Here is a 7810-nt window from a genome sequence, read left to right on the forward strand (position 1 = left end):
GGTATGTTCAGTGTTTGTGTTTTAAGCTGCTAAATTTTGGGATAGTTTGTTACACAGCAACAGACAACAAACATACCATTGTTTCATTTTTAAAATGCTTACTTAGGCGGGGCATGGTGGCTCACGCCTATAATCCCAGCACTTTGGGAGGCTAAGGTGCACGGATCACGAGGTCAGGAGTTTGAGACCTGCCTGGCCAATATGGTGAAACCCCATCTCTACTAAAAATACAAAAATAAATTAGTGGGGCATGGTGATGGGCACCTGGAAACCCAGTTACTCAGGAGGCTGAGGCAGGAGAATCGCTTGAAACCAGAAGGTGGAGGTTGCAGTGAGCTGAGATCACACCACTGCACTCCAGCCTGGGCAACAAGAGTGAGAATCCATCTCTAAATAAATAAATAAAATTAAAAAGAAATAAAATGCTTACTTAGTTACAAATACATACAGAACTCTTAAAATTGTTACTTTTGGTGGGGCGTGGTGGCTCACGCCTATAATCCCAGCACTTTGGGAGGCTGAGGCCGGCAAATTACGTGAGGCCAGGAGTTCAAGACTAGCTTGGCTAACATGGTGAAATCCACCTCTATTAAAAATCCTGGGTGTGGTGGTTCACGTTTGTAATCTCAGCTACTCAGGAGGCTGAGGCATGAGAACTTCTTGAACCTGGGAGGTAGAGGTTACAGTGAGCTGAGATGGCACTCCAGCCTGGGTGACAGAAAGACTCTGTCTCAAAACAAACAAACAAACAAAGAAACTGAAAACAGCTGGAAAATGCAGTATTTAATGTGCAGAGCAGAGCAGTTCAACTGGTGCACAAAGTCAATGAAGGGGAGTATTGGGGAGTAAGACTGAGAAAGGTAAATTGATGTCCTTTATTTCTTGGCCCTCAGTGCTAGGACGAGCAACCAGTGAGCCAAGCAGCAGCTGGTTGTTAATTGTCTAAAGCAAGATCCAAACCAGGTCCACAGATTACATTTAGTTGTTTGCCTTTTAAATCCATTTTAATGTAGGTTCTTCTCCTCTCCAACCTTCACATGTTTCCCCCATGCCACTGATTTGTTGCAGTAACTAACTCTGCTGCCTGCAAGCTTCCCAGCTTTGGAGATTGTTTTCGCTTGGCTCTTTGGAGTGTTATTCAACTTGTTTTCTTATCTCCCTTATTTCCTGTAGGCATTAGCTCTGGAGGCTTGATCCGATTCATCTTGATTTTTAAGACAAGAACACCTCAAAGGTAGTGCCATGGGCTTGGCCATGTTGGTCCTTCAGGAGGCCCATCAGGTCTGGTGATGTTAAGATTGATCAATGGGTTTAGGTGGTGACCAACTCATAGCTCATTCTAAAGTTTCCCATCATCCCTTCGCCATATTAATTTCATTCATTGATAATCACAGCTGATTTTTGAAGAGTAATCTCTGGTACAACAATAGACTTGGTCCATTGGTCACAATTTACCTACAAAAATTCATGTCATTCTTTGCCCTGAACCCCCAGAAGCTACGGCTTCCACTCATGGCTGTATCTCCAAACCTTAGACAAGTGTTTCTCAAACTTTAATGTCTATACAAATCTTGTGAAACTGCAAGTTTGATTCAGGAGGTCTGAGGTGCAGCCTGAGATTCTGTACGTCTAACCAGCTACCAGGTTATTCCAACAGCAAACTGGTCTGCGGCTGCACTTTAAGTAGCAAGCCCTTAATGTGTCTCTAACATCTGACATCCAGGCAGGAGACAGAAGGAGCTGTAGGTCACTCCGAGAGATCCTCTCTCATGACTGAAATGCCAACTGCCTAAGAATTAGAGAGGATGCCTGAATTAGGTAACACTGTAGGGCTCTCTTCCTGGCAAATTTGCTGTCTCCAACCTGGAAATCTACTATGTGGGACCAGTCATGGCCTCAGACACCTCCTTCACTTGTCTTCTGCTGCTAATGCCTGAACACATGACAAGACCCCCCACCAGCTGGGCTGGAACACTGAGATCTAGCCATGTCCTACTCCCCACTCCACAAATATCTCTGCCCAGAGCTCTGCAACTAGAGATAGACAAAGTACAGTGGAAATGTACTGTGCTCTGGTTGTCTCCAAAACCTAGTATACTGAGAAGGGCATGAACCAGAAACTGTCACAGAGGCCTGTCTAGTATCTCTGTAGTACCCTGAGAAATGTCAGGGCTTTTTGCCAGGACCACATAGGAAGAGCTGACACCACCTCAGGCGGGGGAGGGAGGGGCCATGCCAAGACCAGGTCTGACAATAAAAGCAAATTATCCCATCAGCAAATGTTGCAGATGACTGTCCTAGGTTTTTCACTGTCTGAATCTTATGCTCCCATTTGGTTTTTCACCCATTCATATCTCTTGGCTTGAGATCCTAGATTCCTGGTCCAGTTTTCTTTTTCATTTCTTCTCTTTTTCTTTTGTTTTCTTTTTTCCTCTTCCTCCTCCTCCTCTTTCTGTCTTTTCTGTTTTTCTTTCTTTTTTTTTTTTTTTTGACAGTGTCTCCCTCCATTACTCAGGCTGGAGTGCAGTGGCGTGATCACAGCTCACTGCGGCCTAGGCTGGCCTGGTTCTGTTTTGATATCTCTTTTCAGCCTACTTAAGTTTTCCCTACAAATACCCTTTCTGGTATTTTTGACCTGCTCTCCAAATAGACATGGCTTAGGTGGTCAAATTTGTGATTGGGGCGAGGGTTGGGAAGGGGTCCCAAGGCTTAGACAAGAATGATTCTCATCAGTCTGTAGCTCTGCAGACCCCATATAAGGGTACACCCACCTCGTTTCTTCTTATGTGGAAGACCACTGGGGATGGGTTCAGGCAATTGGAGTTAGAGGAAGGTTGCAACTGGTATTTTAGGTTGCCATATGTGTATTGAGGAACTGCTGAAAGTTTTCAAATAGGGAGGAGGAAGTTTCATGATATTAGATTATTTGAATATGTTTTTCCAGGTTGAGACATTTCCAAGATGTTGAGGCATCAACAATAAGCATGTCTCATTAAAAATCTCAGAGGGAGCATTCCATTCTGCTGTGGCCCCAGCCATGGTCTCTGGGTTCACATTTTGGCATTTTCCTTTGGATAAATATTATCTCATCTCGGTTTATTTTTAGTTCATTTAGGCCACCAAAGCAATAACAATAATCCCCAAAATGGAGAGAGATGCTCTAATGATCAATAGGATACATAAAAAATCATTTTTATGCAGCGTGAAAGTCAAGAGGGTGCTATTAGTACAACCTCCCACAAGCACCCTCTCATTCTCTCCATCCACCCAGTTTGTGTTATTTCCTTCAAGACCTTGCCTCAAGTATTTTTCCTCTCTGAAGCCATTCCTGACTCAATCTACCACATCTGTATACAGGAACAGGAACAACTTCATATTCAAGTCTAGGAAGTGGTGTGGTACAAGCTTTGAAAAGGGGCAGATTAGGCTGGGTGCGGTGGCTCATGCCTGTAATTCCAGCACTTTGGGAGGCTGAGGTGGGTGGATCACGAGGTCAGGAGATCGAGACCATCCTGGCTAACATGGTGAAACCCCGTCTCTATTAAAAATACAAAAGATTAGCTGGGTGTGGTGGCGGGCGCCTGTAGTCCCAGCTACTCCAGAGGCCGAGGCAGGAGAATGGCGTGAACCCAGGAGGCGGAGCTTGCAGTGAACCGAGATTGCACCACTGCACCCCAGCCTGGGTGACAGAGCGAGACTCCACCTCAAAAAAAAAAAAAAAAAAAAAAAGAAAAGAAAAGAAAAAGAAAAAGGGCAGATCTGGATTTGAATTGTAGCTCTGCTACTTATATTATCCAAAGTGAAAGTCAAATGTATTATCTGTACTATGGAACTATTAATAATATTGTGGTATCACTGTTGGGTTTTTAAAAATTATTTCATTTTATTTTATATAGTTTTTTGAGGTGGGGTCTTGCTCTGTTGCCCAGACTAGAGTGCAATGGTGTGATCACAGCTCACTGCAGAGTTCAAGTAATCCTCCCTCCTCAGCCTCTGGGTAGCTGGGATTATAGGCATGCATCACCATGCCTGGCTAATTTTTTAAAATGTATTTTTAGTAGAAACAGAGGTCTCGCTATGTTCCTCATGATGGTTTCAAACTCCTGGCCTCAAGTGAGCCTCCCACCTTGGCCTTCCAAAGTGCTGGGATTACAGACTGTGCGCAGCTGCTGTTGGTTTGCTTTGGTTTTTGTTTTGTTTTTTGAGATGGAGTCTCGCTCTGTCACCCAGGCTGGAGTGCAGTGGTGTGATCTCAGCTCACTGCAACCTCTGCCTCTGGGGTTCAAACGATTCTCCTTGCTTCAACCTCCTAAGTAGCTGGGCTCCAGGCATGAGCACTGGACTAATTTTTTGTATTTTTAGCAGAGATGGGGTTTCACCACATTGACCATGCTGGTCTCAAACTACTGACCTCCAGTGATCCGCCTGCCTCGGCCTCCCAAGGTGTTGGGATTACAGGTGTGAGCCACCATGCCTGGCCCTGTTAAACAGCTGTCTCTCACTTCTTTCTTGCTAAGATAACCCTGATTTGTTCATGGTTATCTATTGGGTGGAGACTTTTTTTTTTTTTTTTTAAATCTCATGGACAGTGCTTCCAGCTCCTGATCCATACTTGTCATGTGACCCAATTCTGGCCAATGAGATACAAGTGGAAGTCTGATGAGAGCTTCCCATTAAAATGTTCATCCTGCACTGTCTACCTTCTTTATGCCTTTAAATTTGACTCTGCAAGGGCGTGATATTTTCTACCATGAACAGCAGACTAGTGCAAAAACACTGATTCAGAGTTGTGAATTATGGAGTTGTTGATCTAATGTCAGCAATTGCCTCCCTCTGTCCCAGGCTCCAGATCTCTTACCAGGCAAGAGAAGTTAAACAGTTTTGGTAAAGGTCCTACTAGCCCTACTAGCTGGCTGCTCTTTGGTTTGCTGCAGAAAACATCCTTAAGTCTTATAATTACCATCTCATAGAGTACTGTTGAGATTTAAATGAGGAAGCCAGTTCACCTGGAGTATAGCAGAGGCTCCATAAATGCTTCTGGAATTTATTTGCTCGACAATGCTGATGAAGGTGCTCAATGTGATGCCTCGCTCAGTTGAAGTTCCCCAACCATGGAATAGTTGTAGAATGGGAAGGGTGCTTGTGATTGAGAGTGTTTCTCACTTATTCATTCATCACATATGTACTACCTGCCAGCTATGCACTGGGTAGATGATGGTGAACCAATAATTGGCATTATTGGTTAGTTGCCTTCATGGAGCTTAGAGTCTAGTGGTGGGAGATGGTTGGTGATCAAAGACCACACAAGTAAATGTTAAATTACAACTGTAATTCAAGAGGAAAGGTATTGCTCCATACCTAAATTATGGAAGAGGTATCTTTCCAAAATACCTATCTCTCATCTGGGAGAGTCAAAGACGTTTCCCTGAGGAAGAGATGATTGAACACTGACACGAAAGAAGGTTGGGAGCTAGTTGGGTGAGGAAGGAAAGAAAACAATAATTTTGAGGAGACAGATCTGTAAATGGGCAAGAGTGGATAGTATGTTTGCAATTTGTACTTTAATTTCTTAAATTAACTTTATCTTGATTAAAAGTGTGTGTATATGTATACATGTGTATAAACTATACATGTATATAAAACTATATATGTAGTTTAAAAGTCAAGTGATTACATTGATTAATAATATTGAAAATAATATTATTTACAATGCATGCCTCACTCCTATCCACTTGCCAGTCATACTCCTTAGAGGCAACCTTCCTTTCTTTCTTTCTTTCTTTCTTTTCTTTCTTTCTTTCTTTTCTCTTTCTTTCTTTCTTTCTTTTCTCTTTCTTTCTTTCTTTCTTTCTTTCTTTCTTTCTTTTTCTTTCTTTCTTTCTTTTTTTCTTTCTCTCTTTCTCTCTCTTTTTTTCTCTCTCTCTTTCTTTCTTTTTCTTTCTTTCTTTCCTCAATCTTCCCACCTTTGCCCAGGACTACAGATGCACATCACCATGCCTGGCTAATGGTTTGTATCTTTTCTGTAGAGACAGGGTTTCCCCATGTTGCCCAGGCTGGTCTGGAACTTTTGGACTCAAGCATTCCTTCCACCTTGGCATCCCAAAGTGCTCAGATGACAGGTGTGAGCCACTGTGCTTGGCAGCAATTCTTTTTCATCATTTGAACTTTCTCTTAAAAATTCTAACATTTGGCCGGGCGCGGTGGCTCGAGCCTGTAATCCCAGTACTTTGGGAGCCCTAGATGGGCGGATCACGAGGTCAGGAGATCGAGACCATCCTGGCTAACATGGTGAAACCCTGTCTCTACTAAAAATTACTAAAAAGTAGCCGGGCGAGGTGGTGGGTGCCTGTAGTCCCAGCTACTCGGGAGGCTGAGGCAGGAGAATGGCGTAAACCCAGGAGGCAGAGCTTGCAGTGAGCTGAGATCACGCCACTGCATGCCAGCCTGGGCGACAGAGCAAGACTCCGTCTCAAAAAAAAAAAAAAAAAAATTCTAACATTTACTCCTGCATTTCCAAGTAATATGCTGATTTGCTAACCCAGAACAGATTTCCAATTTCTTCTTTCTTGCCTGCCTTAGGGCTTGGAAAAGCTTGATATTCACTCTTCCAGCCACCCTTGCAGATAGGGGTGACTGTGTGATCCAGTCCTGGCCAATGGGACATCAGATGAAGGCATGTTGGAAGCTTCTAATATCAATGCTGGTATTGTTTTTTTTAATGAATACCATAGCTGAAGTTAGCATCACTCCTCCCTCCTTCTTACTGCCTTAAACACAGATGTAATGGTTACAGTTGAAGGGATTATCTTCTGCCCACAGGGAAAAGGCCAAGAGAATCTTGGAGATACCAGAATTGACATCACTGAATATCAGGACCGAAGCCAGTGTCACTAGCTTTGAGACCATTATTTATTTAAGTGAGAAAAATTAAATTCTATTTTTCTAAAAAACTCTTAGCCTTGATTTACTAGCAGCCCAACACATTCCTAACTAACACTAATGCTGCTAGTTCATGATTTATAAGTTGCAGGCAGCATCTATGGACTTACTGCTATGGCAGCTGGTTTAACTCTTCCACAACCCTCCACTTCCTTTTTATCCATACAACTTCAGTACCTTTCTGCCTTTATCTTTCCAATTGAGTTTTATCACCAATTTTAGCAAATTATCTTTCAGTAATTATATTACTATGACCATATGAATATTATTCAGTTGAGCCAAGTATGTATTAAGATTAATACGATTATATTTCCATCCTTGTACTTTTTTTTTTCCTGGAGCTACTGAATGCTAAATATCTCCTTTGTTTTCTCTGTACCTATTGCTAATACTTTCTGCACTCACAAAGACTATCAATATAATTTCCTACAATCTTAAAGTTAGTAGTTGGATTCTCCCCCTCTATTTTATCCAGAGACCTCTGTTAAAGGAGAAGTTTAGTTACTCTCTAAGCTGGCTACAAAGCCATCATTCTCTGATTTTCCTCTTTTTTTTTTTTTTTTCTGAGACAGGGTCTCACTCTGTTGTGTAGGCTGGAGTGCAGTGGCACAATCTCAGCTCACTGGAGCCTTTGCCTCCTGGGTTCAAGCGATTCTCATGCCTCAGCCTCCCAAGTAGCTGGGATTATAGGTGTGCACCACCACGCCTGGATAACAGAGACGGGATTTCACCGGTTTCAAGATGCAGCCTCAAACTCCTGGCCTAAAGTGATCCACCCACTTTGGCATCCCAAAGTGCTGGGATTACGGGCATGAGCTACCATGCCCGGCCCTTCCTCTTTTTCTGTTGGCTACCCTGTTTTCTGAATCTT

Source organism: Papio anubis, chromosome 8 (assembly GCF_008728515.1).
Source record: "Papio anubis isolate 15944 chromosome 8, Panubis1.0, whole genome shotgun sequence".
Lineage (NCBI taxonomy): Eukaryota > Metazoa > Chordata > Mammalia > Primates > Cercopithecidae > Papio > Papio anubis.